At 50.0% G+C, this 26,819-nt stretch overlaps 1 protein-coding gene across 1 annotated transcript in view; it reads left to right on the top strand.

Moving 5' to 3' along the window:
• Positions 1 to 11,961: 11,961 nt before the first annotated feature.
• ZBTB7C (zinc finger and BTB domain containing 7C) overlaps positions 11,962 to 26,819 on the top strand; it is a 353,805-nt gene continuing 338,947 nt past the window's right edge. Inside the window, exon 1 of the mRNA XM_023241972.2 lies at positions 11,962 to 12,155. The gene's annotated coding sequence lies outside the window, so the exon portion shown is untranslated. The remainder of the gene's footprint in view (positions 12,156 to 26,819) is intronic.

Below are 26,819 nucleotides of genomic sequence, written 5' to 3'. Positions count from 1 at the left end.
TAGATAATTGCAGAGATAAGTACTTGGGGAGCATGCTCTGTGTCTTCTATTTTTGTGTGTGTGTCACCGGCAGTACTTGGTTAAGACACACACTGGGTTGTTGGTAAATTCGCGTTGAAGGGCTGTGGATGGCTTGGGGAGGGACTGGAGATGAACCTAGTGGGTGGCCTTGCTAATTCTACCTCCATTTAACGTTGGTTTTGTCTAAAAGCTCACAGAAATATAAAAGAGATATCAAAACATTAAGAAACAGTACGGTTTGCTCTGTGCTTTTATTTAATGACGCTTAATTTTTTTTAAATGTTTATTTATATTTGCGAGACAGAGACAGAGAGAGAGGGAGAAGTGGTGGGGCAGAGACAAAGGGAGACACAGGATCTGAAGCAGGCTCCAGGCTCTGAGCTGTCAGCACAGAGCCTGACGTGGGGCTCGAACTCACGGACCGTGAGATCATGACCTGAGCTGTAGTCGGATGCTTTACTGACTGAGCCACCCAGGCACCCTGATACTTTTTTAAACATTTATTTATTTATTTTGAGATGGAGAAGGAGCACGAGTGGGGGGAGGGACAGAGACCGAGGGAGAGAGAAAATCCCAAGCAGGCTCTGCACTGCCAGCCCAGAGCCTGATGCAGGGCTCAAACTCACGAACTGTGAGATCATGACTTGAGCTGAAACCAAGAGTTGGACACCCAACAGACTAAGTCACCAGGTGCTCCTGCTCTGGGTTCTTCTAAAAATTACCTATACTTATACCTGTTTTCACTGAATGTGAACACGAAAAAAATATCGTTGAGTGAATGAATGAATGAAAAAGGCGAAGTGAAGAAAAGAGATAGCAATCTGTTGATAATTGGGGTCTCAGTTTCTTTACCTGTGAAATGAGTGTTTTAAACTGTAGGGTGCACTCCAGCTGAAAATGCTGTGACTCTGGTAATATTTATAAATTCGATTAAGATGGTCACTGCTTGATAAGAGGAAATTAAGTCCATCTATGGAAATTTACTTACTATCAGGCATTAAACTGAACAAATGGTGTTTACGAAACAGAAGAGTAGGCAACAGACACAGAGTCAGAAGAAGATATGTTCATTTCTTTTTTTAAAAAATTTTTTTAACGTTTATTTATTATTGAGAGACAGAGAGACACAGAGCCTGAGCAGGGGAGGGGCCGAGAGATGGAGAGACACAGAATCTGACTCAGGCTTCAGGCTCCGAGCTGTCAGCACGGAGCCCGACGTGGGGCCTGAACCCACAAACCGTGAGATCATAACCTGAGCCGAAGTCGGACGCCTAACCGACTGAGCCACCCAGGCCCCCCGGTGTGTTCATTTCTTTAACTAGGAATCACTAAATGCCTTTGGCTACCCACAGGCTAGGCCCAGTGTAAGGTAAGGTAGAAGCCCCCCAAAATATTTCTTGAGCACCTACTAAGTGCCAGGCACTGTGCGAGGTACTGGAGATAGAAAGAAGTGCAGATTGCTCGAATGGTGATGGAGGGCTATCGAGGTGACGAAGGCAGCAGTGTGGCACTCTGGGTTGGCAGACACAGCTGCGTGGTGCCTGGCTGTCACCCACTGCAACTGCCTTTCCGAACTGGTGACGGCAAGCTTCTTCCTGCTGTGTCCGAATATGGCCTCAGTGTCCTTCTCAATGCGGCAACCGAGCAATCACTACCCATCAGCTGTACCAAGAGCAAAATATGGGACGTATTTGCTTCCCAGGCCACAAAGGCTGTGATAGCACTGCACACATGTGCTAACACAAAAGCTGTTGGCTTTTTTGGTGGGCTTTGGGTGAGAAGTCACAGAGTGGGTGACGAACCGACGGGACCTCAAAGGATGAGTAGGTTCCGTAGGTTAGAACCCCTTTCGCTCCCAGCACTGTTGCTGGCTTATCTGCAACTTGGAGAGAAGGTAATGGCCCCTGGGAAACATGACTTCTTTTTCTGCGATAGTGGACCCTATTCGGGGTCCCTCGGGTCAACTCTGATGGGAGTAGCAGACCCCTGGGAGGGACGCAGGCTTGAGGCAGGTAGTGTGGCTGAGCCAGCCTGTTGGAGGAAGTCCAGGTCGCTGGCCCAGCCACTGGGTTTTCTTTGGCAGAAGAATGTCCAGACTCTTCACGTAGCTGGTGCCAAGCAGGCCAGGCACAGTTAGCTCATGGCGTTCCCTGGGTCCTGGAGCTAGAGACTAAGGGTGGAGGGATGTGGAAGGCTGGAGATAGCTTTACTGGCTCAGGGTTTGCAGTACGCAGGGCACTGGGCCAATGGAGACAGGAAATCTTCTGGGCTTTCAGACATTGTGTCATATGATTGTTTATTTGGGAAGAGGAAGGCATCCAGGGAGCACTGGTGCCCATCGGCACCTCCTGAGAGAGAAATCCAGCTGGCTCACGTGCTACCCTCCTCAACCACATGCTCACGGAGCACGCACACGCGTGCACACACACACACACACACACACACACACACAGGCATACATTCCCTCATCTCCCACCCCCAACCCCGCGCACACAGGTGACGTGAGGTCGCCACGTTCAAAAAGAAATAACAGGACTCCAGAGCTCTGTGCCTACATTTCTACTCAGATCGTGCTGCAAGGGATCTAACTTTCCGGGGTCTCTTGAGCAAGTCATGACTTCCCGAACCTCCGTTTCCCCATCTGTAAAATACAGAAAGGAAAACTTCTTCCACCTGCCACCTGAGAAAAGAGACAGAGAGAAGCCATGAGGGATAGAATAGCCCAATCCATATGATGAATAACTTTTGTCTTCGTGATGACCATGAGGTTAGAGCGTTACAGAGTCACAGCAGACCCTTTCTTTGTCTCCAGAGTCAGTCCTTCTGATGCTTTGTAGGCATGGAACAGCCATCGCCTCTCTGTCCCCGCCGCTGCTGTCCTAATTTATACCCTGGTTGCATGCACCTTGGCCATTGCCATGGCCTTCTCCCCATCCCGGGGCCCTGCGCACCGCACTCCGTCTCTTCTCATGCTGTCTGTCCTAACGGTTGGCTCTGGTCACATGCCTCCTCTCTCTAAGCCCCTGAGACTTCCTCTTGGCTGATAGACTGAAACTCTAATTTCACATTCCTCCCCCATCTGAATTTACCCACCTTTCTGGTCGTACTTCCTATTTTTTCCATATCTGCCTCTTCTGTTACAGCCGTACTAGGTTGCTATTTCTGCAACTCACTTTGCAAATTCTTACCTTTGTAGATGTGTTTCTTTTCCTTTATTCTGGGGTGTGTTTTTTTTTTTTTCTGACTATTTGGAAAAACAACAGAGTAAATTCCTTGCTTTGATTGAAGGAGACTGACTCAAGTTTGGTCAAGGAGGGAGTCCTTGTCAGACCCCTACAAATAGAATCCTGCCCCATCCTTGAAGGCCCCATGCTTTAGAATACCTTCATCAAAATTTCTTAAATGCCTTCAAGTGCGTGAGATCCTCTGGGTACACTGTCCACAGCCCAGCCCAGAACCTTGAGGTGTCCCAGGACCTGTTTCTCCCTTTCTAACCCTCTCTGATCCTCTGTCCCATGCATAGAGTAGACTAGAAGTCCCAAGAGTCCAGGACTCATACCTATAGAGTCAACCCTGGGCTCCATGGGAGGCTGGCATGGTAAGTGGCTAGTTCCTATTGACAAGTGTGGTATTTGTTTTGTGGGTTGGTGTTAGCCTGGGACAGAGGAAAGGTATAGGCATGCCGATTTGTGGTGGCTCATATGGATGCAGGGTGAGTTTGGGGCTCTAGGCTACTGGTGGCCCACTGCTGACCCTTGGACTTGGGCCACGTCTACGGGCCTGCACATCAGCTCCTACCCTTATATGAAATCAGACCACAGGGCTGCTGCTGCTTCTGGCCTATAGCGCTTGAAGGTCATGGATCTGGTGACAGGCATCCCTCATTCCGTGTGTCCCCACCCCAGCATCCAGGAAAGTCACCCTGCGTCCTCAGTAGGCTCTGTGTCACAGGTCAGAAAGTCCTCCAGGGGTGGCAGTGGCTATTTCCCCTGATGACTTTTGAGATCACTGTTCCAGAATGCCTACGGGCTTTTCTCATCAATGTCCTCTCTAGCCAATATGCGATGTCATGTTTTTCTAGGTCAGTCTTATCCCATGTTGGACAAGGGATAGACATGCCTTGCATAAGTAGTTTCTCTTCTCATTCCACCCACAGGCTCCTTGCCTTCCTTCCCACTGGTGGCAGTCTGTAGGAAGCAGGACATATTCATTTCCTAGGGCTGCTGTAGCGAATTACCATAAGCCTGGCTTCTTAAAACAATAGAAATTTATTCTCTTACAGTTCTGGAGGCCAGAAGCTTGAAACCAAGGTGTTAACAGGGCTGCTTTCTCTGGGAGGCTCCGAATGAAAATCTGTTCAGTGCTTCTTTCTGAGACAGAAATCCTTGGTGTTCTTTGGCTTATAGATGTATCATTCCAATCTCTGTCTCATCATCCCATGGTGTTACCCCCGGAGTGTCTCTGTGTCTCCAAATTTCCCTCTTCTTATAAAGACACCACTCACTGGATTTAGGGCTCACCCTGATACAAGTATGACCTTACCTTAAATTGATCACATCTGTTAAAACTTTATTTCGGGGCGCCTGGGTGGCTCAGTCGGTTAAGCATCCGACTTCAGCTCAGGTCACGATCTCACGGTCTGTGAGTTTGAGCCCCGCGTCGGGCTCTGGGCTGATGGCTCAGAGCCTGGAGCCTGCTTCCGATTCTGTGTCTTCCTCTGTCTCTGCCCCTCCCCTGTTCATGCTCTGTCTCTGTCTCAAAAATAATTAAACATTAAAAAAAATTTAAAAAAAAACTTTATTTCCAAGAAAAGTCACATTCACAGGTTCCAGGTAGACTTGAATTTTAGGGGGGGAGCATTCTTCAACCAAATACGCCGAAATTTGGTCAACAATGAAAGAGATCACATTCTAGGAATGCAGTGATTACAGCCTGAGGAGTTTAAGAGAAGTCATGGGTGGAAAATATGTTGTTTTAGGTTTATACTATATAATTCCAAATGGCAAATTTAACATGATTTGGAAATGAGTGATTGCTCACATTTTCCTGCATGCTTTGGGTAAGACTAGCATTTGAGATCCTCATCAACAAAGTACAGTGACAGCTTTTAAGAGTCATTGGGAGCCAGGGTTCACAGACCTCGGGATGGATGATGCAATGGCATCGTGAGTCAATGGCATTAGGGAACTGCCGGGGCAAGGAGACCTGTACTCTTTCTACACAAATAGGCTCTGAAGAGCCATGGCCTTGTAAGTAATAATGCCATGGCCACCTTTTCTCAAGGTGGGAAATAAGAAATGAATTGAGAATCGTGTATTTGGCAATAGTGAACAAGAAAGAAAATGAGGAGGTAGTTTTTGGACTTCAACAGGAAGAGAGGGTGCCTGGACATTGTGGAGAATCTTTATGGGCGCTGATGAAACAAAAAATAAGTATGCAAATACCTGCTCTCTACCTATTTTTCTACATCTTCATCATTAACTCACTGTACTTCACATGGGCCAGGGATTTTGTAATGCATTTTAAAATCAAATTGTAGGGGTGCCTGGGTGGCTCGGTCGGTTAAGCATCCAACTTCGGCTCAGGTCGTGATCTTGCAGTCCGTGAGTTCGAGCCCAGCGTCGGGCTCGGTTCTGACTGCTCAGAGTCTGGAGCCTCCTTCGGATTCTGTCTCCCTCTCTCTCTGCCCCTCCCCCACTCATGCTCTGTCTCGCTCTGTCTCTCAAAAACAAGTAAATGTTAAAAAAAAAAAATTAAAATCAAGTTGTCTTTGTAGACAGGGACTTTGCAACGAATATTTGCCTTGTGCCTTGCGCATCCTGAATAAAAGCAGTCTTCTCCTTTCACGCAGCCTCTGAGTAGAGTGAGGGCTCTGCTTGTAATCACATCCTCAGGATGATTGTGACCTGGCGCCTCTGGATAACAAAGGGAAATCCCAGGGGGGGCCCTAAGTGGTGTCCACCTGGGAATTCTCATGAAGAGAACAAGGCAAGATAAACTCAAGGAGGGGGGGCCTGAAGAAAAAATAATTAGATAATAATACACAGTATACGATATACTATATAATGCATATATGTAACATATGATGCTAATGACATAAAAGCAACACTACAGCATTTTGAAAACTTTGAGGGAATTAGCAAATTCTCTGATGCTCAGAGATTTAGACCGAATCAGCCCCGAGAGTTGCCTTCGACGATGTACGTGGGAGTATGCGCGTGTGCACGCTCCATTCAACAACGACTCGCCGAATAGTTGAAAGAACCCATAGGCACACCTGTAAGTCAGACAGCTGGGGAGATCTTGAAGGAGGCTGAACTGACCTGGGGACTTCGCCTGCCCTGTCTTGTTTAGCTGTTCGGCCGTGCATAGAATGACGACGGCCATTACTGAACAGCCCGGTTGGTGACCACTACCCACCTGCCACTGCCCCAGAGTGTCATACAGATGTTTTGACTGACTGAGGCTTGCGAACTGTGTGGTGGGAAGTTGATGGGAAAGGGGTCCCAGGGAAAACCGCCTCCCCTGAGGTTAGGGGCTGGCTCTCCTGTGGTGAGTCACATCAAAGGGTAGATGAACAAAGTTGGGGACAGGTGCACCATCCAGGGACCCACTGTGGAGGGTTGTTCTCTCCTGGAACATGGGGGAAGTCATAGGTCTTGTGCCGCTTCAAGATGGAGGCAGAATTTCTGGAGGAATGAAAAGTAGGACCTCCATATCCTCAATATTTTCTAGGGGAAGCTGGCCCCTGGAAGGGGGTGGTGGTTGTGTGCTTGGATTACACCTGTACATTAAAAAGAAACTGAGTATTAATACATTTAAATTAGCCAAGGATTAATTAAGGTTATATCTGGTGGGCAATTGCAGATGAGTTTAAATTTTTTCTATATTTTCTTTTGCACTATTGAAGAAGAAATTGTTCTAACACTTGTTAAAATGGCAAGGAATATTTTTTTTGAGACTATTGCAAAAGAGGTATTGCAGTAGGGGAGAGAGATCAGGTTCAACAAGGACAGGTGAGGATTTATAGCCAAGGAAGGTGGGGGTCAGTGGATGGAAAATTACTAACATCCCAGTGGGTGGATTCTTGCTAAACTGACATAACAGGATTCTTGCTAAAGGCAAACCAGGGTGATCAGATAGCAAGGGTGGGGGGATTCTAACTAAACTGACTTAGCAGGATTCTTTCCACAACTGGGTTTGGCAGGCTGAAGACAAGGCCCAAGGGTGAGGCCTCATCAAAAAGAGGGCTCAGAGGAACCTGCCTAAAGGGTGATCAAGGAGATTGCCGTTGTTACCCTATATAAACCATACACGTGTGGCCATTTAAAAGAAGAAATGAGAATTGAGAAAATTTATTTTTGATAATAAAAATACCCTCCCAAGGGATATGACAGCTGGATGCAACATATAATCCTGGATTAAATCCTGACCAGAATTGATTTATCTCTCATTTTTGCCTTGAGTGAGATACGTGGCAATGTCTAGGTGTAGTTTAGATTAGATAATAGTATCAAAGGCAATTTCCTGATTTTAATTATGTAAGAGAATGTCCATGTTGTTAGAAGACACTCATTGAAGACTTTATCAGTAAAAGTGCCTTATGTCTCCAGCTTACTTTCAAATGGTTTGGGACAAAGGGAATATGTATGTATAGAGAGGCAGCAAGATACAGCGAACATGGTAAATGTTCCCCACAGGGTACCTGGGTGAAGGTATATGGGAATTCGTTATACTATCTTTGTTAACTTTTCTGAAAATCTGAAATTATTTCAAACAATGAGAGAGAGAGAGAGAGAGAGAGAGAGAGACATAAACCATCCCGACTTAAAGGACTGAATCAGATGCTGCCTCTTCCAGGAAGTTCCTCTCGACCGGGATTGCCTCATGCCCACCCTGCCTTGTGGTAACATGGACCATCGCTTTCATCAGCACGGGATGTCGATGCAGCTTGGCAGCATGGGACGTAGGTGAATTCCTGAACTCACAAATCCGAGTTCCGGGACTGCCTCTGCCACTTCCCAGCTGTGGGACCTTGGTCATTACCACTGCTGATACCAGATTTCTCTTCGATAAATAACCATGAAATGTATTGTGCACAGTTGTTGGGAGGAATGTACGATGGTCCGTGTCAGGAGTTCTGATTCTAGAGGAGCTCTGTAAAAGTTAATTCCCTTCTTTTCCCCTTCTCTGGAATCAGCCTTTTACCATCCTTGGGACACAGGTAAAGTTTTGAACCCCATTCCCTGACAATTTCTGTGCAATTTATTCTAATAACTAATACTGATAATTTACAAAGTACTCCAAGGTGCTCAATATGCTCCTTAAGGAGTGTCGTCCATTGGGCAATACTTGCTCACAGCCTTTCTCGTTGGTCATCCCAGCGTCTCGATGGGGTGGAAACTTCCCGTTATTATCCCCTTTTTATGGGTCGGGAAGCAGAGGCACGAGGACATGAATGATATGCCTTTCTATGTTCCATGGCTGATAAGTAGATGAGTCTGGCAGGAGCCAGTAAATCCTACTACCCGTGGTCAGGTTTACTGATGCAGTTACCTACCAACAAGTATATTGCAAATGAGCCTTACAGAGTTCTCTGGATCTCTGTCCTTATGTGTTACCACACCTTCACCATTCTAAAAGGACTTTTCATTCATTTGGCTTTTTAGTTTTTTAAAAATGTTTTAATGTTTATTTATTATTGACAAAGAGAGACAGAGCATGAGTGGGGGAGGGGCAGAGAGAGAGGGAGACACAGCATCTGAAACAGGCTCCAGGCTCTGAGCTGTCAGCCCAGAGCCCGACGCGGGGCTCGAACTCACAGACAGCGAGATCGTGACCTGAGCTGAAGTCGGACGCTCAACCGACTGAGCCACCCAAGCGCCCCCGTTTATTAATCTTTTAGTGAGCACCTATTAGGTGTTAAGTGTGTTAGGCACTGAGGACACCAAGCTGGGGAAGGAGCTCAAACCCTTGTGGCAAAAAAAAATATCAAAGGAACAAAAATGTAGCACAAGAGCTGCTTAAAAATGTTATTATTGTTTAAATTTTAGTTAACATACAGTGCATAATTGGTTTCAGGAGTACTAGCTGCTTTCTTTATTTTTTTTATTTTTTATTTTTTTGAGGTTACATATTTTTTATTTTGTATTTTCCACTTGTGCAGGAAAAACATGCAAACTGACATAATCTGTGGGTATTTTATGAGTAGCTGCTTTCTTTAAAAATATTCTATAGTATTACTATTTGCAGACCATTCTCATCCCCATTGTTCTTTTTTTTTTTTTTTAATTTTTTTTTTCAACGTTTATTTATTTTTGGGACAGAGAGAGACAGAGCATGAACGGGGGAGGGGCAGAGAGAGAGGGAGACACAGAATCGGAAACAGGCTCCAGGCTCCGAGCCATCAGCCCAGAGCCCGACGCGGGGCTCGAACCCACGGACCGCGAGATCGTGACCTGGCTGAAGTCGGACGCTTAACCGACTGCGCCACCCAGGCGCCCCCCATTGTTCTTAAATTTATAAGTTTTGCCTGCATGATTAGACTCAGTAGCACGGAGGCTCACTGTCCAGAACATGGAACCCTTCTCCCACAGCTCATGGCATGGAAAGCCATTCAGTGATCTGCTCTGAGCAACTGTACCCAGAGAAGGAAGGAAAATCTTTCCCATTCAGAGACATTTCTAATTTGGTAGAATATTCTTTTCTCAAACAAAACACCCTTTCCATGGCTCTAGCTGCCCTCAGCCCCAGAACTGCAGTCCCATCATCTGTTAGCGCCTTGCCATTCCAGGGCTTACATCCTCCCGGTACTCCCCAAATGCAACCCCATGCTTCTGGCTTAGAAGCTTCACCGTATCAGCTGGGTCAGCAGAACTCCAAATTGCTGAACACCCTTTAATGAAAGGAGAAGAGAGAGACAACCTAACTTGGGAGGGCAATGGCTCTTAGGGCTCGAAGCAAGGGTATGATTTTGCCACTGGAAGCTCTAGCAACTTGGAAACCTGATATCCTGAATCTAAAAATCTCTTAAGTTTCTGGGATGGACTTCCCTGGACTTCTTATGAACCTTTGAACGGTTTGGGTTAAGGTGGTTGTTCAAACTATTGAATGAATGATATTTACTTTGCAGGAAAAGCCAGGCGTCTCTAGCAAGTGGAAGACGATATACAAAACCCCATGTTCCAGATTCCCCTTTCATGTTTGTACGTAGCTGTCCACTGTCACATCCTATTCCAGAGTGTTTCTCCTGTCTTCGCTATCCCAACGTGGTGCCTTACAATGTGCATTTATTACACGAATGAACGAAGCGATAAAAAATGCCAATGAGCGACACTGGGAAGAAGTGCCGAGCAAGAGGTCCACACATTCTTGTGACTGCTGTAAAGGACGCCATCGAGTATCTCCAACGTGAAAAGACATTACCCAGACAGCAACAGCTCTCCTGCTCTTTCATTAGCCAATGGCCAGAACAGGCACGGGAGGGAGGGATTCGCTTTCTCGACCGTCCTGGCCGCCCCTCTGGGTCCAGGAAAGCTCAGCCCCTGCAGGAACTTGAGGACCGCCAACTTGCCCGCGTCTGATGGAGGAGCCCTTGAGAGAGAACCCGCTGACATCCGAGGGCGGGCAAGGGGTCCGAAGTCCGCCGAGAGGGCGGAGGGGTGAGTGGCAAATATGCAGAGAGAAAAGCCAGTCCCTGCGTGTCCCGGCCCGCTGGTGTCCAGAACGTCTGGCCGAGCGCGGCCTCGCCCGCAGCCGCTCCCGCCGTCGCTCGCGGGCGGAGACCTCCTGCCTCTTCCCTGGGATGGGTCCTTAGCGCTGTCTGTCAGTGCTCCGCGCGGCGCGACCCACCTAGACTCTCCCGCCCGTGCGGTAACAGCGGGGGCGGGGCTTGGCGGGACGGGGCGGAGCCAAGCGCTCCTCGGGCCCGTCCCTTGGCTGCGTTGCTGGGCGATTGGATGCTCTGGAAGGCCGCCTTCTAAGGCCGTCCAGGGGAGTGACCGGTGGCCGCTGGCGGGTCCCTGGCGAGCGGGGTGAGGGGTGCGGGGGCTCCAGCTCGGCGAGGGGTGGGAGGCCCCGCGCCCGAGCGGTCTCTGGGGCGGGGCTTCCCGCCGGGATTTGGGCGCCCTGAAATGGGGCAAGCCCGTAGTTGCTCGTGTCGGAGAGGCGTCTTTCTGACTCGCTGGAATTCCGAGAGCATTTGGGAAACTTCTCGCCCCCACTCTTTACTCCCTACTTTCGAATGGGAAAGCAGTTGCTGAGTTGTTTTATTTCCTCCCCCAACCGGACTCTGTAAAAATAGCCGTGCGCCGGGGCGGGCGAGCCAAGCTCCGCCGCACCGCTGCCCCGGGCCGGGTGTGGACCTAAAAATACCCGGCGGTCGGGAGCCTGCGCTCCGGGTGCGGGCGGGTCCGGCCGGGCCGCAGAGGGCGTCTGGAGACCGGAGAAACGGCGGCCGCCTGGCCCCTCGCCTCGGCCGGGGCTGTCCCTTTAAATCCTGGAGGAGGCAAAGAGAAAAAAGGAAAGAAAGAAAAAAAGCCCCGAGCGGATGGTGGCTCTGCCTGGCCCCCCACTCCGCCCCCGCGCCGGGGTCCTGCCAGCCGCCCGCCGCCTCCGCGGGTCCGGGGCGTCCCCCGCCGCGCCGCCCACCGCCACAGTTCCTGTCAAAATAGAAATTGCGCGGAGCCGGGGAGGAGGTCGGGGCGCAGCAAGTGCAAGTGTGGCAGGCGGGGAGGGGGCGCCGAGGAGGGGGCGGGCGCGCCGAGAGGCGACCGTAGACATCCGGGCCCTTTAGCCCCGTGCGCCCCCCGAGCGGGTGGCGCGGGCCGCGCGGGCGCCGGGCGCGGGGCGCGGGGCTGACAGCCGCGGCGCGGGAGGCGGGGCGCGAGGAGGGCGGAGGCGCGGCGCGGGGAGGGAGGAGCTGCCCGCGCGCCCGCCGCCGCCGCCGCCGCCGCCGCCGCCGCCGCTCGGCTCCACACCCGCCGGCGCAGCCCCGCCACGAGACTCTGACAGCGCGCGGCCCGCGCTGCTCGGGCGCACAGGCACGGACGGACCGCGGCGGCGGCGACGGAGGACGCGAGGACCGCGGCCCGGCGCCAAGTGCGGCAGGCGCGCGGGGCTGGTGGCGCGCAGAGGTGAGTGGCTTCGCGCGCCGGGCTCGGGCACCGGCGGCGAGGGTCACGGTCTCTCCCGCACCTCGGCCGCCGAGGCGGGTCAGGGGGTCGCGGGGCTCCCGGAGGGTGGCTCCGCATCGCCGACGCCGGCAAGCCGTGTCGGGGCTGTTGCTAGGAGGCCGGCGGTCCGCGCGCCCCGGGGCGCCGGCGGGGGCAGGGGCGCCCCCAGCGCGGCGGGCAGGAGGCGGGGGGCTGCGGTGGCTATTCAGGGGCTCCGTGCGGCAGCCATGCAACGAGAGGAGGCGGGAGGAGGAGGGAGGGAGGAGGGGAGAGCCAGCGGAGAGCGAGCCAGCGAGCGGGCGCCGCGCCTCCTGGCTGGCACCGCGGCCCGGAGCGAAGTGGCGCGCGGGGCTGGAGGGGAACTTCTGCGGACGCGTGCGGCCCGGGGCTCGGCGGCGCCTCCGGGCCGGGACGGGGCGGGCCCGTCGGCAGCCACAGGTGGTTCCTGCCAAAAGTTTTACCGCACTTCTGCCGGGAAGGCGCCGGAGCATTTTGGAGAGTGACGGTTTCCTGAGACTTCGGCACCCGCACCTCACACTGTCTCATCTTGAAGACGAGAAAGGGGGCTGGAAAGTCTGGGATCCCGCATCTCGCGACGCGGCTCCCGGGCTTCGTGGCCGTCCCTGCCCGGGAGTGGGGGGGCGCCCTTGTGGGGACCTCGGGGCTCCCGCGGCTGTCCTTTGGGAAGCCTCGCGAAATGGGCTCACGCGCGCCGTGCCTCGGTGCCTCGGGAAAGTTAGACTGAGGCCAGCCCGCTACCTGTCGCCCACACGGGGCAGCGCGGGGTCTCCTCCTAGGAACCGCGCTTGTCTTCGCTCCTGGCGTGCGTATCTCTTGCTCCTTTGAGATCGAATCGTCTCTGGCCGCTGTGCTGCTTTGTTATTCGGGCTGCTTGTCTGTTTCTTTAGGACGAGCCAAAGAAAAGGCAAAGCAGCCGCAACTCTCCTTTCCTTTGAAACCAGCTGTGGAGGTTCCTACCCAAACGTAGGCGAGGAGGGTCCAGGGCCGAGGGGAGCCCGGAGTCGGTTGTGTGTGCTCCCTGCCTGGGGAGCTTCACTGCATGCTTGGCAAGGCTCGGGCTGGGATGTCTGGGGTCTCTGAGACACAAAGAGGCTGAAGGTGGGAAGAGAGCACCCCTCCGAAGAGGAAGATGTGCCCTGGTCCGCTCTGGGAGAGAGGCTCTGGGAGAGAAGTCCAGCGGTTTGGCCGGCTTCCTCATTGGCCGGTTGTCGAATCCAGGGCATCGAGGTTAGAACCACCCGGGGAGGTCCGGCCTGGGCTGAAAGGAATCTTTATCCCCGGAGTGGGTTTGATACCCACCTGGTGCAAGTCTGCACAGAACTGCGTGAGAGGTGGTTGGAAACACTGAGTCCTTCATTCCCGCCGCCGCTCCCTAGTCCCCTAACCCCACGGAGTCCCTGAGCAGAAAGCGTGCCCTTTGCTTTAAAAAAGGTCACAGAATTTTGAAGCCGAAAGATGTCCTAGAGATATGAGGAACATTCATTTTACAGATGAGCAGACTCAGGCCCAAGGGAAAGTGACCTGTCACAGCGGTTAGAAACCCCGGGAGACTAGAAATGACATCAGCCTCCCAGACCAGGGTGGAGAGAGTTCCTTGGGCAAGGAAGGCCTTGTAGGGCCTGAGATCAGAAATGCCACCCACACCCCAAGCCGATCGCGGGCTCATTGTCTGGTACTTTCTGCATCCATGTTTGCCAGCTAATGTGGTATATATTTCCTGTCCTCTGCCCTTGGCTCAAAAAAGAAAAAAAAAATCAGGACTATCACTGAAGATTCCAGTCTGACTCTATTCCAACTTTTCCTGCTCCCTCATCACCCCAAATTCCTCAAACTCCTCTGGTAACATAATGCAGCTTGATTGGCCAAGATGAGTTTGCAGCTTGTCTCATTGTGAAGCACCCTCTTTCCGTAGGATGCCAGAACTCTGTTTTCCTGGTAATTAGGTTTTACAGATATTTTTGAAAGGGAGCCCAATTCTGGATCAATTACACTTGGACACAAATGTTGTGCTGTTGTGGATACCAAATGAGAAAGATGGGCTATTATCTGGGGGTGCTGGAATAAATGTTGTTATGAGTGTTTGACACAGCTATTAGACATCAATGAGTGGGTTTTCAGTAAATGTTTTTTACGCCGTATTTTATTGAGCAAACAAAGTGTCTTAATTAAAAAGAACTGGGAGTTGGCCACTTAGATTTTAGCCACTTGTTTCTTAGCAGTGTGTATGAGTGGGAAGGATTTGAATGGTAAACAGACTGATTGTTGAGAGAGCTGCCCCTCCCCAATCAAACTATTCTAGGGCAATGCTCATCCTTCGATATATATTGTCATGTACGTCCAGCAGAACCATATTAAATCAAACTAGGTGTGGGTGCGGCCTGTGTCGATCTGTATTAGTCAGAAGGGACTTGTGAGAGAGAATATTTTGTAAGTTTTATTGCTTTCAAGGGCATGCAGTATCAGGAATTCAAGGCTCACGCAATGCCACCGAGCAGAATTCTTCTGCTCTCGTGAGCAGATAAGAATCCGTGTCTCCCCAGCTGTGACTGGGGCTCCTGTAGATGAGACCAAGACCGGGCATCATCATGACAGTCCGGGGTTACATTTGGACAGTGTCTTTTCACTTTCATTGCATGCTAATGTCAGGGCCATCCCCAGCAGGTGCACAGTTCAGCCCAGCCGTTTGTCTGTCTTACGGACGGGGAAGCTGAGGCAGAGAGAGGAGAGGGTGTTATTCCTACACTTCATGGAGTGCATTAACGTACTCTGGGCCTTCAGCTCAGGGTTTTTCGGAGGTGCTTGGGGTAAGAGGCCGCCTGAACATATTGCCCACTACCCCTCTCCAAGCACTGCCATTGCAGAAGGGTGCAGAGGTGTGGTGGGGCTACAGTGACAATTCATGGGAGGCCACTCTCTCTGATGTTCCCCACCCCCGCAGTGGGTGAGCAGTTTCCTCCCTCTTATAGCAGGCTGTGGGAACTTGGGGGAGGAGGGACCAGCTGGCTGAGGCTGGGGCGGGGGTGTGGGATCTGTGCCTGTGTAGGGCTGAAGGAGTCCAGGCTATTTATAACCCCTCCTCTCCTCCTGGGAAGAAGAGACTCAAGGGTCTGGAACCATCCTCAGTGGTGACTTCTCCCCAGGGTAGCTGTGCCTCACTGGAAGAAAACCACCACCCATCTGCATGGTGGGTATTGTTGTGAACTCTGACCCGCATGGAGGGGTCCTGTGGGGCCTCTTGGAACCTCGGCTGCTCTGGGAGTTTTAAGATACAAAGATTTTCTAGAGCCAGTGTGTGCACTGTTTCTCAGGCTCTGACCCCGCCCCCCCTCCTTTACACAAAACGAGGCTTACCCCAGAAACCTCACAGGGCAGAACTTAAGAATCTGCAAAAGTGGGGGACTTGGCTTTTCTGAATAAGGCAATAATGATCTTTATGTGCGGGGAGATTCTGAAAGCGACGTAGCAGATATGGTTCGCCCTGACCATGAGCTGAAGCATTTCTGTGTGGTGCTGGCCAGGGAGGTGTGGGGCTTGCACGCAAACTCTCCCTCCTTGCCCACCCCTCCCCTGGACCCCTGTGGTCCCCCTCGCCTTGACCCTCTTCAGACCAACACCTGAGTCTTCTTTTGTCTTCAGGGAAGCGGTATCTGTCACGCCACTGGTTACAACCTCATCCCTGCGACTGGGCATATTTTCCCCCTGGGTTGGTGGAGGGAAGAATGAGGGTGGGTGGTGGAGGAAGCAAGCAAGGCACTGAGCTTGTCTCTCGGTTCAGCCCCTTGCAGTGAATTAATCCTCCCATCAGATCCATTTCAGGGGCTCGCGGCAGGTTTTGCCAGGGAGAGAAGACAAGCGGGGGGCCCTACGTGGAGAGGTGGGTGCCAGGCAGCCCCTGGCCGCGGGTGGTGCCTCCGGAACCTGGCCCGGGCATCACTTGCAGGGGGGTCTCGGGGGCGGGGCTTGTGTGTTGCTCGTCATCACACCCCCAGCACCCGGCGCCGGTCCTGGGCCCTGCAAATGTTTGCTGAGCGAGTGCTGGGGGGCACTGGTGGGTGGGTGGGTGGAGGGCGGTCAGGTTTGCTTCTTCATTGCCGCCAGCAGCACGCCTTGGCACGGGGAGGCCAAGGAGGCAGAGAATCGGGGTGTGCGTGAGAAGAGCCAGGTTTCCACAGGCATTTTGAGAGCCCTGGGCCAAGCTGATTGGCCATTTCACACGGCCAGAGATGCTGGGAGCAGCAGACAGCGATGGAATCTTTTTCTAGAAGGTGCCAAAGCCCAGTCCGACCTCACAGATCAAGCAGAGTGAGTTTCCTTTTGTCAGGCAGGTGGGCCACTCCTTTGCTTACTCTCTTGTGGGGACCCTGGGGTCCGGCCCCTGCCTGCCTCGGGGACTCCCTCCACTGCCTGTACTCCACCCTGCTGGATCTTCTTTGTTCTGCGAACACATCAAGCCCATGTGTTTCTCCTTGACTCTTCTTTTCATGTGGCGTGTCCTTCCCTTAGAGCTTTCCCCAGTTGCCCGCCATCCCCCCCCCGCCCCACCCCTTGTCATTCAGGTCCCAGCTGAAACAGCACCCCGTCTTACATTCTTCATAGCACCCACCTCTCTCTCGGATATACTCTTGATTTTCCTCTTGTCTCTGGCTTGTCTCTCCCTTTAGAACGTAAGCACCATGAGCGCAGGGACCTGGTCTGTTTTGCTCCCCATTGTGTCCTTGGCCCCAGAACAGCACCTGGTGTGTAGCAGTGCCCAAGGAGATAGATGGTGAGTGGGCCTGCCAGTGAGTGCCAGGGGTCTGTGAAGATGAACCATCCGGGGGCCCTGCCCTCTGATCTCTTCAGCCGATGGGCACAAAAACTTGCTCCCCTAGACTCTGATGGTGGCAGGAAGGGAAGATGGCATTCGCGAGACACAGGCCGGGAGGGCCATGGCCACCTGGCGTTAGCCCTGACTCGACAAGGCCGGCTGGCTCAGGCAGAGGGGTCTTCTTTGCGATGGTATGTGAGGGGTCCGGAGCCCTGGCAGCTGAGCCGCCTCCAGGCCTGGAGCTCCTCTGGCCGGCTTGGCTGCCACCTCTCTCTCTGTTTATTTACTTCTTTGGTGAGCGAGAGTTCCAAGCATAATGCCATCCTTGGAGAGTCAGGAATGTTGTGTTTTTCCACCAGCTCCATTCATTCGCAGTCTCCTCGGAACAGCTGTGGACAGCTGGCTGCCAGCGTGGATGGAGGGAGGGTTTCTCGTCAGGGCCAAGGGGTGCTCTCAGCCCTGCAGGAACGGGGGATTTCGTTTGTGTTTCGCACCCTGCTGGTTCCCAAACCCCACTGCCATGGTGCCTGTAAAAACAGATTCATGAGGAAATTAAAAAACTATTAGTGTTCAGTTTACCGCTTCTTTTCTGACTATGAAAGCAATGAGAGTCACGATAGAAACTTTGGAGAATATCGGAATGTGTAAACTTAAACCAAAAACTGTGACAACACCCTAATTTTGGTGCGTTTCCTTCTAGTCTTTTTTCCTGTTCCCACCAAAACCCACACGCATGTGTGTGCACGCACACACCCCCCCCCACACGTATAAATGTATCTTAAGATTAAATGCGGTTTTCTGAAACGTTTAAAACTCATGCCATCTCTTTTTTCAAAAATGTTTATTTATTTGTTTTGAGAGAGAGAGAGAGAGAGAAAGTGTGTGAGCAAGCGTGCAAACTGGGAGGGGCAGAGAGAGAGGGAGACAGAGCATCCCAAGCAAGCCCTGTGTTGTTAGTGCAGAGCCCCATGCAGGGCTCAATCCCAGGAACCATGAGATCATGAACCGAACTGAAATCAAGAGACTGACTCGTAACTGACAGAGCCACGCAGGTGTTCCAAATTCATGCCGTCTCTTTTTAATTTTTTTTAATGTTTATTTATTTTTGAGAGAGAGAGAGAGCGACAGTGTGTGAGCGGGGGTGGGCAGAGAGAGAGGGAGACACAGAATCCAAGGCAGGCCCCAGGCTCTGAGCTGTCAGCACAGAGCCCGACGCGGGGCTCGAACTCACGAACTGCAAGATCACAACCTGAGCCGAAGTCGGACGTTTAACCGACTGAGCCACCCCGGCACCCCTCATGCCATCTCTTAATAAACGGAAAGGTTTCTTCTCTTGGGAGTCTGAGCCATTCCCACCGTGAATCCCTGATACTTAGAAGAAAATGTATTTTCCACATTTCCCCACTGGCAGAGAAGATTTCAGTGAGCTTTACCTTCTACGTTTTAAATTAGGAAAACAGTCCCCACCCCCAACACATGGCCAAAGCACTTAGGAAGTTACTGCTCACTCCTTATCTCTCTCCATCACTGTGTGAAGAGAGACATCACCATATCTCCTTACTGAGCATTCTATCACATTTACCAACGCCATCATGTTCTATGGAAACATATTTTAATAGATGTGTAGCATTCCTTCAAATTACGTATCATACTTGATTTAACTATTACATGCCTGCAAAAAAACAGACCCAGTACCCATTCACTAATCATTCCTTGACCTAAAAGTAAAAATAGCAGGACAATCTTGAGAAGTAAGAGCCCACATCATTGGATTAGTGTGTTTAGGGCATGAATGTCTGGAGACAACCTTCGCTCCTTCTGGGGCCCAGGGGCTTTGTCACCATCACCGCCATGTTGCCAAGGCCTGGAAGAATGCCCACTGCACTCTAGGTGCTCAGGAAATATTTTGCTGAATGAAGGAAATGCAGAAGCCTTCCTGTGGGAGGAGAGACCATGATTGGGAAGATGAGGCCATGTCTGGCCATGTCAGGGCCTCTTTGGGGGGTGAGTTTGGCTGACAAGGGAGGGCAGGGCCCTGGGGGTGAAGGGGTGAGGAAGATCGTCACGTCCTGGGAAGCGGGAAAGGGCAACACGAGAAGCACTTCTCTGACTTACCAGTTTTGGGGGGTTTTTGGAGGAGGTGACGTTTAGGTGGAGTGTTGATATAAGGGGCTAGAGATGCTTAATTCCCTGGAGACAAGAGGGAGAGGGCACCCAGGCAGGAGAGCGGGCTGTGTGGAGCCTCAGAGTTGAGAGAACAAGTCTGTCAGCCCAGCATGAGGGGTGTAGCTCCACCAGGACCTGGAGGCCCTTCAAAATGGCGGCTCCTCATGAGCCCAGAACCCAGTTCCGGGGAGGATGGGCCCTCGTGGGTCACAGAGCTCCACCCTGCCTCCATGGCCGTACTGCAGGTGGGGACACCGAGGCCTCGAGAAGTTAAGGGACGGTGAGGAGCATGGGTTTTGGAGCTGATCAGACCTGAATCCTGTGGCTTGGCCACTTTTTCTGATCACGTTGGGCATGCTGCGTAACCTCTCAAAGCTCTAGTTTCCTCGTCTAGAAAATGTTGAACTCCAGATTCACGGGGTGGGTGGGGAAATGAGATGACACGATACAAAGACGCGGCAGGACTCCCGACAAAGACTGAGGCGTGTATAACGTGGAAGCCACTGTTATTCATGCGATTGTGAATTCGACTCCAAACCTGAAGGGAGCGGAGGGAAGGCGGGGGATTGGGGCCCCCAAACATCTAAGACTGTTTTCTTCCTCCTCCCCAAGCTACCACCATACTTCAAGGGGACAAAAATCCCGTCTACAGGAAAGATGACCATTGGGAAGCCACTGTTCATGAGGGTAGAATCAATGTCACGTGAGGGGTGCCAGAATCCCTCCCTCCGTCCCTCCCATGGAAGGGGAGATACGCTTGTGAAAATCACCCTGAGGCTTCAGAGGCTCGTTCTAGATGTCACTGGCGGGGGCACATTATTTACTCCTCAACTCCTGGACATGAGTTGGTCTTTAGAACAGAGACTGGCCACACAGAGAGTGGCACATGGGGCAGGTCAGTTCTGCTGACTGGGAGCTAAATGGGTAACAGCACATGACCTGGAGCGGGGCAGCCTGGTAAAAATATAGCGTGGGTCATCTATGTCATTTTAAGTTTCCCAGTAGCCACATTAAAAAAAAAGAAAAAGTAAAAGGAAGCAGAAGTAAAAAGTGAAAAGGAAATGCATTTAGTTTAACCCAATATATCCAAGTGTCACCATTTCTCCATGTGCCCCTTGTCCCATTGCAGGTGCTCAGCGGTCCCCCGGGTCAGCGCAGCCAGCCTGAGGCCCGGGTCAGGTGGGCCGGTCTGGGGGGGCTGGTGTTACGGGGTGGGGCGGGGGAAGACAGCTGGGTCTCTGGGCAGGAACGAGTGAAAGCCAGTACCTTAGGGAAGAAGCAAAGGCTTGCGGGGCCTGACTTTTGTCCTGGCCCAATGGCGGGTGTGTTGTGTATGCCTGAGGGAGCCTTCCCACCCGTACGGGCCTCAGTTTCTCCATCTGTAAAATGAGTTGGCATTACCTCCAAGAACCATTCTTGGCTCTCATTTCTTAAGAGAAAGCCATGGAAAACAGACTCAGCCACTTCCTAACTTGGAAGAGGTTGGAGATGCGGCTTGGAGAGAAAGTTTGGGCGGCAGAGAGATTGTCCAGGCCCCACATTTTCAAGTACGTGGTAGAAAGTTCTGTCTGGAGAATTTAGAGAGACACGTAAGCCTCCCTAGCAATGGCCAATATCCTCTCACCACCATTACGTTGCCTTTATTTAAAAGTATGTTCTGGGGACGGAGGGAGCTGAGTGCTAATTATCATTTGTAAAAAGCTACGTATTTTCCTTGTCTTTAAATCCTGAAGCGGCTTCTTGTTCCTGGGTCATCCCAGATGGCTGTGAATGGCAGGCATAAAAGAGGGGAGGGGCCCGCAGGAAACATTAGAACAAAAAAGGAAATCTTCCAGCTCTGTCATCAACGGGCACTCGGCCTGTCCAGAGAGGATGTGGGAAGAGGGAGGAAAAAGGCAGCAGGTGTGTTTGGAGGGAAGGGTGTGTCCGCAAATGTATTTTAAGCTCCCGAAGTTAGACACATTGGTTTTATTGCACTCTGGCGAGGAGGGATTTGAGGTTTTTATCGCCCTGCCCCAGACAGACTCTCTTTCTCTTTTTAAAGGAGTGTCTCTTCTTGTTAAATTAGACGCTCATCAAGTGACTAGGTGTATCTACCTGAGGACCTCTGATTCCCACACGGGGAAGGGGCCTGCCTGCTTTAAGGGCTGGTCCAAACACTTCCATTCACGAATGAGGAGACGGAGGGTCAGAGAGGCCCCAGCGCCCTCTGGTTGCCTGTCAAGGCCGCAGAGGTGGCCACGGCTGCCGGGGCATCGTTTCTGCCACGCAGGGCTTCCTCCCCAGATTTCGTCTCCTCCACAGTTTACAGATGACTCAACAGGCTGCCGTGAACCATTTTTTTAAATGAGGATTTCTCTTGTATGTTTTCCTAAACTAGATTTTTTATTACTTTTCCACACATTGTTTGCCTTGAATTTTTAATTTAATTTTTGCGAATAGGTCAATACTTACATGGTTTAACATTCAAAAGGTACAAAAGGGTATTCAAAACGAAACATCTTTCTCTCTCCTCGTCTCTCGGTCCCCTTACTTTGAGGCAACTGCTGTCACTGGTCTCTTCAGCGTAAAGACACGTTGCGAACATACAAGAAAGTATGTATACACGTGTGCAGGTATACGTACACATGTGTCTGTATTTTTGAAGGTTTTTACCCAAATGGAAGCATACCACACACCCTATATTTCACTTTACATTTTCCACCGAACACAAAATCTTGGGCGCATCTGACTCTCCGACTATAAGGAACTTCTTCGTTGTTTTTTGCTTGTTTGTTTCCACTACATAGATTCCATTGTGTGGGTATTCCTTGACTCAGTGAACCAGCCCCTTAGAGTTAGAGATTTTAGATGTTTCCAGTCTTTTGCTTATATAATACTCTGGGTTTAAAAAAATTTTTTTTTTACATTTATTTATTTTTGATAGAGAGAGACAGAGCATAAGTGGGGGAGGGGCAGAGAGAGGGGGAGACACAGAATTCGAAGCAGGCTCCAGGCTCTGAGCTGTCAGCACAGAGCCTGACGTGGGGCTCGAACCCACAAACCATGAGATCATGACCTGAGCTGAAGTTAGATGCTCAACCGACTGAGCCACCCAGGCGCCCCTATAATACTCTTGGTTTTTACCCAATGATTTTTGTTACGAAAGCAATCCTTGAGTTTTCTATCGACACATTGACAGCATTTTAAATTTGCTGATTTATTGTTCGCAAAATAGAGAATAAAATTTCAAAGAATAAAGTTGCTTGCCTGTTTGAGGGTTAAGAGGAGAATAGACAAGTTTTTGCATTGAACTTTCTGGAAAATGAGTTAGTTGCCTTGTCGGCAGTCGTGTATTAAACCCGTGTTTCTGGAGTTCCTACTATGTGCTGGGCAGGTGGTGGGGGAGGGGGAGGTACGGGGTGCCCGGGAGGGGGCTCTGGGCGGACTGGCTGTGTGCGAGCAGCAAGGCTTTCTGACCACAGCTTGGGACGTCATGTCCCTGATTCCTCTCTGCTGCCTCTCTCAGCCACTGCCCATCTGTTCAGATTCCAGAACCCCTATTCTTACGCTTCACTTAAATGGACACTGAGTTTCCTGGAGAGTATTCAGGGAGGGATGTAAAGAGATGGTGTAAGTTTCAACATGACCTGTGTCATGCTCGTTGAAGAAGTGTCCCCTCGGCAGGAAGGCCTGGGTAGGACGCAGGAGGAAATCCATTTTGTTAAGGGGGGGTCAGGCTTAACTTCCAAGCTGTTAACTCCCAAGTTAAGGGTCAGCAGATCTTAACTCACAAGGTGTTTATCCCCTCTGTCCAGTTTGTTTGTTTGTTTGTTGGTTTGTTTATTGTTTAGTTTGACCTGCTTTAGCTCAGTTCTGGTATGCTTCAGGGGATGTCATCCTGTTGACCTTTGCGTTAAACAATAAGAATTTGGGAAGAAATAATCCACTTCCTATCAATGATTAGAAACATGTATTTCAGTCTAGAAGCAAACTGGGAGGATTTTTAAATTTCATTTATTTTTTTAATTTACATCCAAGTTAGTTAGCATCTAGTGCAACAAGGATTTCAGGAAGAGATTCCTTAATGCCCCTTCCCCATTTAGCCCAGCCCCCCTCCCACAACCCCTCCAGCAACCCTCTGTTTGTTCTCCATATTTAAGAGTCTCTTATGTTTTTGTCCCCCTCCCTGCTTTTATATTATTTTTGCCTCCCTTCCCTTATGTTCATCTGTTTTGTCTCTTAAAGTCCTCATATGAGTGAAGTCATATGATATTTGTCTTTCGCTAATTTCACTTAGCATAATACCCTCCAGTTCCATCCACATAGTTGCAAATGGCAAGACTTCATTCTTTTTGATTGCCAAGTAATACTCCATTGTATATATATACCACATCTTTATCCATTCATCCATCAATGGACATTTGGGCTCTTTCCATACTTTGGCTATTGTTGATAGTGCTGCTATAAACATCGGGGTGCATGTGTCCCTTCAAAACAGCACACCTGTCTCCCTTGGATAAATGCCTAGTAGTGCAATTGCTGGGTCGTAGGCGAGTTCTATTTTTAGTTTTTTGAGGAACCTCCCTCCTGTTTTCCAGAGTGGCTGCACCAGTTTGCATTCCCACCAACAATGCAAAAGAGATCCTCTCTCTCCGCATCCTCGCCAACATCTGTCGTTGCCTGAGTTGTTCATGTTAGCCATTCTGACAGGTGTGAGGTGGTATCTCATTGTGGTTTTGATTTGTATTTTCCAACTGGGAGGATTTTTTACTCATTGACCAATATCTGTTTCCTATGGCATTTTAGGAAATTGCTTTTTTGGGAGCTACTTAAAACACTGTTGTAAAAATGCAACTACCAGCACATAGGAATACCAGGTCACTAAAATCCCAGAGGTGTGCCTTTACCCATGTCTTAGAATTCTGTAGATGGATGGTTCTCTATTTCAACTTCTATGAGAACCACTTGCTCATGACTTTGTGGTTCATGAGAATTCGTCAAGGATGAGAATTCGTCTCTTGTTATCCTCTGTGTGATGTGGGCCAAACAATACGTGTTGTTGGGGTGATGCATGGACAGAAACAGAAGAAAGGATTTGGGGGGGCTAGGAAATTCTGTGCAATGGTTAGGTGGTGAGATGTTCTGGAGAGATTCAAGGACCCCATTCCAAGGCCTATGTTTGCATAAGCTTCCCCCAGAGGATTTATACCCATCTTTGTAACCTCAAGGTTTCTCTGACCTAGTACTGATTTACAAATAAATACAAACCACTTGAACAAAAAAGCCTGCCTGTTATTTTCCTGACCATTGGTATCTGTGACTTAGGAATCTGTGCCATGATGAAGCATTATTCGATTCAAAACTCAGCGGATGAACTGATGTCCATCTCAGGTTCCTTGCTTCTACTTTGCAAAATATAGAAAGCTCCCCGAGGGAAGGAAGTGCCTCCCATTTCTGGCTGCCCTCTGATGTTAGATGTGCTTGTGCCCATTCTGCAGATCATCTGCCAAATCAGACTTCAGCTGGTTTCCAAAACTCAGAAACTGTGTGCACAGGCCGGGTCGTACAGAAGAGAAAGCGGAGGGCAAAACCCCCCTCGCTGTCCTGCCAGCCATTGGAAGATCGGGGAGTATGAGCTTGCCTTTGTCTACCTGGAGCCCTGGATATTTTCTTAAACTGCTTTTGACGGGGGTGGGGGTTGAGAGGAACGTTGTAAAAGTGAATTATCTGATAAAGTAACATTTCTGCTTACATTATGGAAAACTAAATCACACTGTGTTCTGTCTTCGTTGCTTTGCCAGAAATTTCTCATGACAGATTCTGATGCACCAGACCGAGCCACCTGGCTGAGCGGCACCTATTTGCAGAAGTCATTAAAAGCCATTGTTTAACTAAAGGCTTTTCTTTTCCTTCCTTACAATTTTCAAGACCCTGCATTTGCACAGACCTGACTCAGCAACATTCTATTTTGGGAATTTGTTACCTCTTTCTCAGATTCTGGACTGCGGTTGCCTAGTTTTCTGCTCTTTGCTCAGGAATGGCCATTGCATAGATTTTGGCTGCAGGTCTGAAGTAGTGTCACCACAAAAGGACACATCTTTGTACTAGGACCCTGCCCCGGCCACCAAGTACCTGGATGACCTAGTTCCCCTTCTTGCCTGCCTCTCGGACAATGTAACATTTTCACCATTGTAAATTGTTACATTGTAGCCATTTGACAGAGGGTAAAGCCTTTCAATAGGACTATGTGGTTGCCTGTACACACACACACACACACACACACACCCCTTCTCTCCTCTTCTCTTTCTCTCTCTCCTTCCCTCCTTAAATGGGATCATAAGTGGTAAACACCGGGTATAGTGGCTGTCACAGAGCCCAGACCTTAATAAATATTATCAACTACGACTAATAGTATCATATCATGTTCAAAAGGAAACTATAGCCCCACGTTCCTTTGTGGCCACGCTTGAGTTTCAGAAAGCTCTCTTAGCCTAGTGACCCATTCTGTTGTTGTTGTTGTTGTTGTTTTTTTTTTCATACTCCATCCATACACACACAGCACATTAAGAGTCTGTTCATTCTTGGGATGTGTGCAAAATTCCAATTCCTGTCAAGAGAATTTATGTGTGGTTTTAGAGGGGATAATCGACCAGTTAGTATGTGCGCATGGATTTTATACACACATGCGTTGCCGTTTACAGCACACATTATAACATCTTCAGTCTCTGCCAAGAATGTGTATTTCTTAGCCCTGTGCATTTGCATATTATGGGTTCATAATTTCAAATAGCTGTAAAGATCTCTACAGAAAAATGTAGTCACTGTACTCTGATGTTCTAAATCTCAATGCAGTAGTAGAACTTGGCTAATTTTTGCCCTTGCTAATGTACCAGCTCCATAATTTTTACACACACACACACACACACACACACACACACACACACACACACCCCTCTGACTTTAGCTTACTTCTAAGCAAGGATTTACTAGCTGGGAGCTGAGTTATGCTGCCTGTCCCCCAGACTTCATTACCTTCTCGGAATATATCATACACACGGCACAATATACTGTGGTCTTATTACAGATGATTACAAAGAAAAGGTTTGTCAAACTAAATGAACCCACTGCATCTGATTTTTTCCTGGCTTGGGTCCCTTGCTTCCCACGCTCACCCCCGGCCTGAGGCTTCAGTCATCTGCCATGCCTCTGGTGTAGCTCAGCAACTTGACTCGCTCATCACAGATTGCTGTCTCACTCTAACATCACCAGAAAATCCAGCCACCCACACCCCACCCTCTAATCAATCATTAGAGCACTTGCCACTGGCAGTGCTCGATTTGACCAAACAAAATAGAGCAGCAGGAAGAAAAGTAACCTAGACATTTTCAAGATCTCACAGGTATAAGTCTCCTGAATTTTAAAACTAGTCAGATGGGAGATTTTCTTTTTGAAGTTCAGAACAACATCAACAAAAAAAGGATGCCAAGTTGAAGTCTGTTCTACCCTGTTTAAGTGTAAGGAGTAGTAAATACCCAGACTGTAAAAGTCTGCAAATGTGATGGATGCTGTGGAAATACTGCCAAAATCCACAGTTGCAAGGCTAACCTGGGGGTTGCTGGCCCGGAGAGACCAGGCCAGGGCTGGGAAGG

Source organism: Felis catus, chromosome D3 (assembly GCF_018350175.1).
Source record: "Felis catus isolate Fca126 chromosome D3, F.catus_Fca126_mat1.0, whole genome shotgun sequence".
Taxonomy (NCBI): domain Eukaryota; kingdom Metazoa; phylum Chordata; class Mammalia; order Carnivora; family Felidae; genus Felis; species Felis catus.
The sequence above is the reverse complement of the archived record's forward strand: the minus strand, read 5'-3'. Positions and strand labels throughout refer to the sequence as shown.